Genomic DNA, 7,787 nt, shown 5'->3' on the forward strand with positions numbered 1-7,787 from the left:
TGAGGATATAATGGTGTTTTCCCACAAGTTTTTTTAAAACATTTTATTAGGGGCTCATACAACTCTTATCACAGTCCATACATATACATACATCAATTGTATAAAGCACATCTGCACATTCCCTGCCCCAATCATTCTCAAAGCATTTGCTCTCCACTTAAGCCCTTTGCATCAGGTCCTCTTTTTTCCCCCTCCCTCCCCACTCCCCCCTCCCTCATGTGCCCTTGGTAATTTATACATTGTTATTTTGTCATATCTTGCCCTATCCGGAGTCTCCCCCCGCCTTCTCTACCGTCCATCTCCCAGGGAGGAGGTCACATGTGGATCCTTGTAATCAGTTCCCCCTTTCCAACCCACTCACCCTCCACTCTCCCAGCATCGCCTCTCACACCCTTGGTCCTGAAGGTATCATCCACCCTGGATTCCCTGTGCCTCCAGCCCCCATATGCACCAGTGTACAACCTCTGCCCTATCCAGTCCTGCAAGGCAGAATTCGGATCATGGTAGTTGGGGGGAGGAAGCATCCAGGATCTGGGGGAAAGCTGTGTTCTTCATCAGTACTACCTCACACCCTGACTGACCCATCTCCTCTCCTAAACCCCTCTATGAGGGGATCTCCAGTGGCCGACACTTGGGCCTTGGGTCTCCACTCTGCACTTCCCCCTTCATTCAATATGGTATATATATATATATATATATATATATATATATATATATATATATACATATACACATACATATATCTTCTTTTTTTTTTTTTTTTGCATGATGCCTTATACCTGGTCCCTTTGGCACCTCGTGATCGCACTGGCTGGTGTGCTTCTTTCACGTGGGCTTTTATTGCTTCTGAGCTAGCTGGCCGCTTGTTCACCTTCAAGCCTTTAAGACCCCAGACACTATCTCTTTTGATAGCCGGGCACCATCCGCTTTCTTCGCCACATTTGCTTATGCACCCATTTGTCTTCAACGATCCTATCATGGAGGTGTGCACCAATGATATGATTTTTTGTTCTTTGATGCCTGATAACTGATCCCTTCGGGACCACTCAATCACACAGGCTGGTGTATTCTTCCATGTGGGCTTTGTTGCTTCTGAGCTAGATGGCCGCTTGTTTATCTTCAGGCCTTTAAGACCCCAGTCACTATCTTTTTTGATAGCCGGGCACCATCAGCTTTCTTCACCACATTTACTTATTCACCCACTTTGGCTTCAGCAGTTGTGTCAGGAGAGTGAGCATCATAGAGTTCCAATTTAATAAAAGAAGGTATTCATGCATTGAGGGAGTGTTTGAGTAGAAGCCCAAGGTCCTTCCGCCACCTTAATACTTAACCTATAAATATAGACACATAGACCTATTTCCCCATCCTCCTATATATATTTGCATGTACATGTCTTTGTCTAGACCTCTATAAATGCCCTTTGACTCCTAGTTCTTTCCTCCATCTCCCTTGATTTTCCTCTTGCCCCACTACCATGCTCCGTCACCACCTGGGCTACAGCTATACCTCTTCTCTACGCAACCTTACCCTTGATCATTCCCCACCAGGCCTGCCACTCCCCGCCTCTCTACCATTTTGGGTCCCATGTTGTTCCCTTGTCCCTGTGATTGTTGACACCACTTCCTTACCCCCTTACCCCACCCCGACCCCAAATTCCCCCTGGAACTGTCGGTCCCATTGTTTTTCCTCCAGATAGTTCATCCAGCCTGTCCTATTCAGACAGACCTGTGGAGACACTAACATGCACGAAAACTAGACAGAGGAAAACAAAGCAACAGTATACAACCAGACAACAAAGAACAAAAACAAACCACTGACAAAGAACAGAACAAAACAGTTCACAAAAGAAAAGCTTGTAGTTAGTTCAGGGATCGTTTGTTGGCCTTTAGGAGCGTTTTCCAGTCCAGTCTGTTGGGGCACCACGCCCTGGCCCCAAAGTCCACTTTCAGCATTCCCTGGGGTCCTTGCCAATCCATTCCCACAAGCTTTTGAAGATCTGGTGGCACCAGAGGCTAGGCATTAGGCTGCTAACCGTGAGGCCAGTGGTTCAAGCCCACCAGTCATCTCTGGGGGAAAGATGAAGCTGTCCACTCCGAGCTGGGGTTGATTTAATGGTCATGGGAGTGAGTTGTAAGTGTTATCCTACAAGTGTCCTTGCACATGTTCACAATGACGTTCATGGCAGTTTTATTTGGCATAGTAAAACAACAACAACAGCCAAAAAAATAGATAACTCAAATTTCCATCAAAAGCAGAATGCAAAAATAAATTGTGGCATATAAAGTCAGTGGAATACTATACAGCAGGGGAAATTAATGATCAATATTATGCATCAACAAAGATAAATCTCCAAACTTAGATGTAGAAAAATGCACATAGTTGGCTTAAATACACTACCAAACGTAACTGAAACCACATAAAACAGCAGAAGACAAACTAGATGACTGGTACATCCTAAAAATTAGACACCTTAGGCATCAAAGATTTCACCAGAATGGTCTAAAGAAACCTCATAACTGGGAGGCCTCTACCAACTAAATGCCCTCCTTACTCTGAGCTTTGACAACCAAGAATATCCTGAGATAGTGTTAAATTAATATTTTCATATATCATTAAATGTCTCCTGAGGGAAAATCACCTCCAGCTGAGACTCCTTGCTATATGTTGTTGTCAGGTGTCCTGGACGCAGCTCTGATCCATAGTGACCAACAGAAGGGACACCGCAGGGTCCCGTGTCCTTTGCACCATTGTTCCCATGCCTGAGCCTGTTGATGCAGCCATTGTGGCAATCCTGTGAAGCTGGAAGCTGTGCCACTGGTGTTTCAAAGGCCAGCAGGGTCACCCAACGTGAACAGGTTTCAGCGGAGCTCCAGACTGAGAACAGACAATGAAGGACTCAGCTGCCCACGACGGAGCAAGAAGCCACCGAAAACCTTACGCATAGTTTGGAAGCCTTCTCAAATACTGCTATATGAGGGAGCTTCAGAAGGTTCATGGAGAAACCTGCTCTGCCAGTCGGTTCTCCAAGAGGCTCTTTCCTGGCAGTTCCTCACGAGCTCTCCAGAACCCCTGCCACCCCGCCGTCATGTCTCAGGCCGAGTTTGACAAAGCTGCTGAAGAAGTTAAGCACCTTAAGACCAAACCAGCAGATGATGAAATGCTCTTCATCTACAGTCGTTTCAAACAAGCCACTGTGGGCGACATAAACACGGAATGACCTGGGATGTTGGACTTGAAGGGCAAGGCCAAGTGGGATGCCTGGAATGAGCTGAAAGGGACGTCCAAGGAGGATGCCGTGAACGCGTACACAGCCAAGGCAGAAGAGCTAAAGCAAAAGTACGGAATATAAAAGGGACTGGAGGTGGGTGCCAGCCAAGCCTGTGATCCCATCAGATGCCTTGTTCGTCTTCTTATTGCGGTTGAAGTTATGCAGTGAAGGTAACCTGTTAACCCAGTTCCTCAAGCCGTCCAAGATAAGGCTTTCCCAGATGAAGAGCAAAAAACATTACTAACTTTATTTGTAGATCAATTAAAAGTGAATTTGCTACACCACACACACACACAAAAAAAAAGGTTCATGGAAAAGTGCAATGAAGACAGGGGACGGCCCCCCTCTTGTGGTTTGGGTATGCTTCTGTGACTAGCCTAAGGTTGAATTGTTATTTGGCCAGTGTGATGATTTTTTATCTTTTAGTTATAATATTTAGTTCATTTACATTTACTGTACATTTTTATTGCCTCAAAATACATTTATTGTTCTTCTGGGATATACGTCTAAGATCGATTTTCTTTCTGCTTGGCTCCGCTGATGGAAAGACTTGAAAGAGTGTACAACTTCAAAACATGTAATGACACTTTGAAGTTATTCCACCCTCTTCCACAGAACTGCTGGAAATTTCTTTGGTAATGTTATGCAAATTAAAACAGGTTATCTTCTCTAGGCAGATGCTACCCCACTGGCACGTGGTTTGGCAAAGGGAAGATACCTCTGTGGGAATTTGAAAAAGGCATCCCTTTCCCTGAGCCAAAACAGCCCCAAGCTGTTTCTAGAGTGAGGACTAGGCTTTGGCTCTCCTGCCGGCCTTGGCAGGAGGCCTGGTACAGCGAGTAATCTGAGGCAATGTTTACTGGAGGCTGTTCTTCTGGCTTCCATTGTTGCTTTTGAGTACTCACTCATCAGTTTACTTACTGCTTCCGGGAATGAAATGTTTATTTTCTTTCTTGAATAATTTGTCTTTGGAATGGCTTCTTGAGCTTGCACAGCATCATAAGCCCTAATCTTAAGAACCATCACTTCTTATGATGTGGCCCTAACTCAACACTTGTCCTCATGAAGGGATCGCATACACGTCTTAAAAACATTTCTGACAACTAAAGATACAATTTAACAGTTTAATATGCAATTCATATACCATACAATTCAATGGCTTAAATATATTAAACAGTTGTGCATCCATCACCACAATAAATTTAAAACGTTTTTCTCATTCTTGTATTCATTATTAGCTCCCCATTGTGCCCCCCAGCCTCCCATCTTAACCCCATGCAAACATTAATCTAGCTCCGATCCCTATAGATTTATGTATCCTGATAAATGTCATATAAAGAAAAATCATACCAAAAAAGAACAGCAGCAGAATAACCTCAATCCAAAAGATAGCAGAAAGTCACAAAAACCAGAACAAGTTAACAATGGGTCAAAAGGGAAACCACACAGCACGATGTTGAATTTTGACCTAACTGTATCTGCAGTTGTGCTAGGCGAGTTGTCTAGCGAAACAAAACCAGCGGCACTCAGATATGAGTGAAGTGATTTTATAACAAGAAGGCCCCCCTCCAGTTCAGGTCCAGTGCTAGGTGAAGCCCTCTTTACACTCATGTGACCAAAGGCTGATGACGCAGAAAGGTGAGGCAGGAAGCAGGAAGATCACAGGCCCGTGGCTACAGAGTAGCGTGGATCCAAGGTCGGTGAAAACATGGTAGGGGCCAATAGATTAGTGCAAGATTGCAAGCTCCCAGGGCCACGACCCACATAGGGCCATCCCTGGAGGCAGACACAGAGTCTCCACAGTCAGGGAAGGTGAACTGGACAGAGAGAGGAGAAGTTCTCACTGTCTTTTTAAAAAATCATTTTATTAGGGGCTCATACAACTGTTTTCACAATCCGTACATACATCATTTGTGTCCAACACATTCATATGTAGGTTGCCATCACCATTCTCAAAACACCTGCTTTCTGCTTGAGCCCTTAGTATCAGATCCTCATTTTCCCCCTCACTCCACCTTCTCCCTTCCCCTGAACCCTTGATAATTTATAAATAAATATTATTTTATCATATCTTACACCATACAACATCTCCCTCACCCAGTTCTCCGGTGTCCATCCTCCAGGGAGGAGGTTATATGTAGACCTTGTCATCTGTTCCCCCTTTCTCCCTCACCTTCCCTCCACCCTCCTGATATTGCCACTCTCACCACTGATCCTGAGGGGTTCATCTGTCCTGCATTCCCTGTATTTCCAGTTCCTATCTGTGCCAGTGTACATCCTCCGGTCCAGCTGGTTATGTAAGGTAAAATTGGGATCATGATAGTGGGAGGGGGAGGAAGCATTTAAGAACTAGAAGAAAATTGTATGTTCCACTGTTGCTACACTGCACTTTGACTGGCTCATCACCTCCCCACAGCCCTTCTGCAAGGGGATGTCCAATTTCCCCCACTTTGACCCTGGGTCCCCACTCTGCACTCCCCCTCATTCACAATGCTATGATTTTTTTTTTGTCTTTGATGCCTGATACCTGATCCCTTCAACACCTTGTCATCTCACAGGCTGGCGTGCATTTTCCATGAGGGCTTTGTTGTCTCTCAGTTAGATGGCCCCTTGTTTATCTTCCAGCCTATGGGCCCCCATATTCTATATATTTTGACAACTGGGCACCATCAGCTGTCTTCACCGCACTTGCCCATGCACCCGCTTTGTCTTCAGCATTCGTGTCAGGGTAGGCTGTTGTGCTTCTTCCTTGTGGGCTTTGTTGTTTATTAGCTAGATGGCCGCCTGATTGTCTTCAAACCTTTAAGACCCCTGATACTATATCATTTGATAACTGGGCACCATCAGCTTTGTTTGCAACTTTTGCTTATGCACCCTCTTTAGCCTCAGCGATCTAGTCGGGACAGGCCGGTGTGCTTCTTCCATGTGGGTTTTGTTGTCTCAGCTAGATGGCTGCTTGTTTATCTTCAGGTCTTTAAGACTTCAGGTGCTATATCTTTTGGTAGCTGGGCACCATCAGCTTTCTTCACCACATTTGCTTGTGCAACCATTGTCTTCAGTGACTTCATGTGCTATATCTTTTGGTCGCTGGGCACCATCAGTTTTCTTCACCACATTTGCCTGTGCACCCATTGTCATCAGTGATCATGCCAGGCAGGTGAGCATCTCAGACTGCCGAATTATTAGAACAAAGTGTTCTTGTGTTGAGGGAGTACTTGAGCAGGAGTCCACTGTCCATCTGTTTCTTTAATACCAAACCTATAAATACATGTACATAGATCTATTCCCCCCTTGTCATATATAAATATATTTACATCTTTATATGTTTGTATTTAAATCTCTATGACTACCCTTTGCCTCCTAGTTCTTTCCTCTGTTTCTTTGTACTTTCCTCTTGTTCTCACTGTCTCTTTTATAGAAAAGGCCACACTCCCAAGGATGCATCATCAGGTTGTGACCTGATAGGTTGGACTCCACCCTACACAACTTCAAGTTGACATAAAATATAAGTGCTACAATACGAATCCACTTTCCTGTGCACTCTGTCTGGGTACCAAACTATGTACATCCTTGGTCAATGGAACAAGGGAATTCAGTGGAGACTTAATCCATGTGGGCGCTCTGTAAATGGATTTTGAGTTTTTAGCTGCTTGTAATCTGCTGATAAATATGAGTATGTTCACTAAGTTAGTTGTTGTTTCCAGTTTAAGTTATTTTTTACTTTTTATTATGAATTGGATGAAGGTTTACAGAGCAAATCAGTTTTCCATTCAATAATTCATACATGTCATTGACTGCAATCCCCACACTGTAACATCAGGTATCCCTCTTCTGTCCTGTGCGTCCTGTTTTGGGTCCTCCTCTCCTAACCCTTCTGAACTTAGTCCTTGGGCAAATGCTGCCTTGTCCATTAGTTCAGCGGATATGCCTTCAATTATCTTGACTCCTCTACTTCAAACAGGAAGACCAACAATCGCACCTTAAATGGATACTCATGAGTTTTTAAGAGCCCAGTGCTGCTCTCCAGCGTAGGGTGTAGAACACTGTCTTTGTGAGCTATGTGATGCCAACTAGATGTTCTCCTAGACTTATGGTCCTGAGCCTCCATGACCCAGCGACGTACTTCCTCCAGGTGATAAGTTATATCTGAAAAGTTTTCATAATTTTTCACCCTGTATGCTCTACTCTATTTATGGCTATATTTACTCATGGGTAATTAACCTGTCTGTATATTTGTGGGTATTGTCCTATTCTTCTTCCGACACAGTTCAGCTTGCATGTTTATGCATGCACTCATAGACTGTTATTGCAAGACTGTATGTGTAACACTATCTACCTCTCTGTTGCCTTTAACACTGGTACTCTTTCCAGTTTCCCTTTGCCTTCATCATTTTGTACTGACCTCCCTCTCATTGCATTTGGCCTTCACCCCTCATCCAAGTTCATATGTCGACCTCTGGTTAGTCATTTCTCCTCCCTTCTCCTCCCACCCCTGCTAACCATCAAAGAATGCTGCTTC

At 44.4% G+C, this 7,787-nt stretch overlaps 1 pseudogene; it reads left to right on the forward strand.

Annotated features, from left to right (window-relative positions):
- The first annotated feature begins 3,004 nt into the window (after positions 1–3,004).
- On the forward strand, positions 3,005–3,349 carry LOC142434315 (acyl-CoA-binding protein pseudogene; annotated as a pseudogene).
- Positions 3,350–7,787: the final 4,438 nt, after the last annotated feature.

Source organism: Tenrec ecaudatus, chromosome 1 (assembly GCF_050624435.1).
Source record: "Tenrec ecaudatus isolate mTenEca1 chromosome 1, mTenEca1.hap1, whole genome shotgun sequence".
Classification (NCBI taxonomy): Eukaryota; Metazoa; Chordata; class Mammalia; order Afrosoricida; family Tenrecidae; genus Tenrec; species Tenrec ecaudatus.